General features: G+C 38.0%; 1 pseudogene; it reads left to right on the top strand.

Moving 5' to 3' along the window:
* Positions 1 to 1,193: 1,193 nt before the first annotated feature.
* Positions 1,194 to 1,762, top strand: LOC105996891 (annotated as a pseudogene).
* The last annotated feature ends 2,609 nt before the right edge of the window (positions 1,763 to 4,371 follow it).

The following is a 4,371-nucleotide window of genomic DNA, read 5'->3' as shown; positions in this document are numbered from 1 at the left end:
CCTTGGGATCTCCTCTCAAAGCTCTCATTAACTCTATTTTTTCACTTTATGAGTGATTATCTTAATTTCATGTTAAACATATGAGTACATTTTATTAAACCTAATTAAATGTTGTCCAGAGCTTGTGTTGTTCACTACAAGGTAAATGAAAAGAGAATGAATGAAAAAGAAGATACAGCTTTTACCTTTAGAAAGTCAAACTGTTTGTGGATGCAAAATATGTCATAACTTACAGAAATTTGGAAAAACTGAATGATAATAAATTTAGATTGCTTTCTGGCATACAAAAGTATCCTTAATGGAGGTGGTGTTGGTGCATCTATATATTCCCAACTATTCAGGAGACAGAGGTACAAGGACCACAACTTTCAGATCAGTCCTGGCAAGATTAATAAGATTCTATCATCTTCCTCCCTCTCCCCCCTGAAAAAATAATCAAGGGTAGTGAGCACACGTAGACAGCAAAAGTCCTTAGGTTTAATAACTAGTCACACACACACACACACACACATACACACACACACACACACAGAGAGAGAGAGACTAAAATATGAAGGATTTGACTTAAGAAGCATGAAACAAAAATGCAGAAATCAAGAAAGTAACAACAGCAAATGGTGACAAATATGTGGGGTAAAGTAAGCCACAAACACCTTTATTGGGAATTTTAATTAGTCCACCACTATGGAAATTATATAAAGGTTCCTCAAGAAACTAAAAATAAAATTACCCATATGATCTGGCTATACTAATCTTGGGCATATATCCCAAAGAATGTAAACAACATGAACACATATATACCTTCACACCTATGATTATAGCTGCATTATCTAAAATAAACAAGCCATGGAATAGGCCTAGGTGCTCAAGGAAACTATTAATGTAACATGCAATTATTCAGCAAGAGAGAAAATGAAGTTGTCATTTTTCCAGAAAATGGCTGTAAATGGAGATCATGATGTTAAAGCGAGGTACGTAAAGCTCAGAAAGACAAATGTTTTTGCTTATATGTGGAATATATACCTTAAAAATTCCAACATGCTATGATTGTAAATGAACAGCTGGAGTAGAAAGGGGAAAAGCAGAAGATAAGGAAGAATGTAGTCAAATTACATTCTATATATAAACATATACATACTACACACATATATATACATATACGTACATAGATGTATATATACAAGCCCAGCACCATGGACAGCGACACAGGGGGCTGTGCCTGCCTGCGAGAGATGACCAAGTCATCCCAAAGAAGGTATTGGGGAAATGTAAAATGATTCAATGTAAGGAGCCGATCTGGTTTTATCAATGGGAGTGACACCAAGGAAGATGTATTTGTATACTGCCAGAAAGAAGAATATTCCCAGGAAGTCCCTTCGCCAGTGTGGGAGATGGAGAGATGTGAAGCTGGATGTTGTTGAGGGAGAAAAGGGTACGGAGCTAGCAACTGTTACAGGTCTTGGTGGAGTTTGCACTTCAAGGCAGTAGATATGCAGCAGACCTTGACCATAATAGACGCTACCCACGTCGCAGGGGTCCTCCATGCAGAATTACCAGCATAGTGAGTGGGGAACAGAATGATGTATGGAAGAGTGCTCCCGAAGGCCAGGCCCAACAACGCTGGCCCAACCACATGAGGGGACCCTGTGGGTATCCACCGCAGTACTCCAGTCCTCCTGTGCAGGGAGAAGCAATGAAGGGTGCGGATAGCCAGGGCTCAGGACGACAAGGTAGGCCAGTGACACAGAATATGTATCACTGATATGATGGAGAATTAGAGATGAATTCTAGTATTTGACTTGAACTGTATAAGGTGGACAGTGAATGAATTTAATGATATGATAGGGAATTAGAAATGAACTGTAGTATTTGACTTAAACTGTGAATTGAATGATGAATGGATTTAAAATAGGAACGTAACTAGGCTTCCTGTGGATAAGACTTTCTTGGTACCTAACTAGTTATTTTAGCTTTTCTAACCCTAATACTGTCCCCTTCCTGAACCACGTGTTCCCCAACCAAGCTGAGCCATTAACATCCTTTGTTCTGTTCCTTGAGCTTCTCCTGGAATCTTAGGCACTGATAATCCTTGGGTGAAACACAGGTCCCATGGTTTCCCTTATTTGCAAAAACTAGTATATGTCTGGGACAAATAGAAAAGGTCAAATGCTATATACATATGACCAGATAAGATGAAGTTAAGCGAAGTGAACACCAAGATAGGGACACAAGTGGTTTTTTCTTGCTTGCTATTGTTTCTAACGTATTTATAAGGTGCCATGTGATTTTTTTGTTGCTTTGTATGTCCCTCCCCCATGGTACACCCTTGTTTTCACTGTATTTGATGTTGGTCTAATTTGGGGAGGGGAAGGGAAAAAACAAAATGTTTAAATATTATACAGGTTGACCCACTGCAACAATGAGATGTAGAAGACACTATGTTGAAAACAAACTTCACAATTTAGGTGGGGGAGGGGGTGTAGTTGGGGAGGTGGGAAGGAAAGGTAGGGGGAAAACAAAGGAGGAGGCAACAATGCTTGATAAGAAATGGACTCATTACTTTGCTCATGTAACTGTAACCCCTCTGTACTACTGAAGGGCGTCTGGGTTGGTAACATATCTTAGCTATGGTAAATAATCCTGCAGTAAACATAATTGTGCTGGTAGCTTTAGTATGGTCTTGTTTGTGATCATTTGGGTAAATGCCCAAAAGTGGGATTGCTGGGTCATAGGAGAGCTTGCTTTCACTGTATTTGATGTTGGTATAATTTGTGGAGGAGAAGGAAAAAAAACAAATTGTTTAAATAGTGATACAGGTGGACCCATTGCAACAATGAGATGTATAAGACATTATGTCAAAAAACAAACTTTACAATTTTGGCCAGAGCGGGGGAGGGGAGATTGGGGAAGGAAGATTGGAAGGGATGGGAAGGGGAAACAAAGGAGGAGGCAACCATGCTTGATAAGAAATGTACACATTACCTTGCCCATGTAATTTTAATCTCTCTGTATGGTATTTTCACAATAAAAATTAATAAAATTAAAAAAGAAAATATTCCCCAAATTATTTAAATGCTGTTTAGTTTTAACAGCAAAATATATTGTGAATGTCAGCACAGAAATATGGAAAATGCTTTGTTATATTGATCGAAGTAGTTGGAGCTTTTCTCAGGTACTAAAGATGTTACGAATTCATATTTTTTCTATTTATTTTGCTTTAGCTAGTAGGCAATTCAAACTGTGGAACTCTTTCCTTTTAAAAACAAAACTAGTTATAAGTTGGTATGTCTTTTGCATTTGCTAGAAAATGTTGTGTGGTAGCTTTTTAAATGAAACATCAATGATTAGAACTTATTAGTAAGTATCTAATATTTTAGTCATTCTGTAAATCTATTTACATGAATACTTTCATTTTTCAGATGAATCTAAGACACACAAGGATGATATAACTATTAAAGGCTCTTCAAAATCTGAGCACCAGTTGCTCACACCTTTAAGTCTTGCTACTCACGAGTCTGAGATCTGAGAATATGGTTCAAAGCCAGCCCAAGCAGGAAAGTCAATGAGACTCTTATTTCCAATTAACTACTAATAAGGAACAAGTGGGGCTGTGGCTCAAGTGGTAAAATGCTAGTTTTGAACAAAAAAAAATCAAGGACAGAAACTCACATGAGACCAGGCCCTGACTTCAAACCCCTGGACTGGCACGCACACATACACAAATAAAAATTATCTTCCAAAAAGAATATAGAAAAGCATAGCATAGATTGAGGCAGGAGGACTGAGAGTTCAATCCAGTCCAAGAAAAGTTTATTCAAGTCTCTATCTGAAAAATAAGAAATAAGCCAGGCACCGGTGGCTCACACCTGTAATCCTAGCTACTCAGGAGGCTGAGATCTGACAATTGCAGTTCAAAGCCAGCCTGGATAGGAAAGTCCATGAGACTCCTATCTCCAATAAACCACTAGAAAACCATAAGTGGCGCTGTAGCTCAAGCAGTGGAATGCTTGCCTTGAGCTGAACAGCACAGGGACAGCACCCAAGCCCAGAGTTCAAGCCCCACGATCGACAAAAATAAGTACATTAAATACACAGTAAAAATTTAAAAAGACAGAAATGAAATGGTTGAGGCATTACTTTGTTATGGCTATTGACATCTTAAAATCTTAGAAACATTTTTTTCAAAATCTTTGTTGAATCATTTTCTAGGCAGGAACCAAGGTTTTGCCAAAAAGTAAAAAGTAAATTGTAGAAGTGGGATTTAAACCTGGGCCACCTGAATTCAATGTCTTCATAATAAACATGTCAGTCTGTGTGCCTTCCATAATTTAATATGTTATAATGACTAGTGATAAATTTTTATGTCTAACA

Source organism: Dipodomys ordii, unplaced genomic scaffold (genome assembly GCF_000151885.1).
Source record: "Dipodomys ordii isolate 6190 unplaced genomic scaffold, Dord_2.0 Scaffold138, whole genome shotgun sequence".
In the NCBI taxonomy this organism is placed as follows: domain Eukaryota; kingdom Metazoa; phylum Chordata; class Mammalia; order Rodentia; family Heteromyidae; genus Dipodomys; species Dipodomys ordii.
This window is presented reverse-complemented; position numbering and strand designations above follow the sequence as displayed.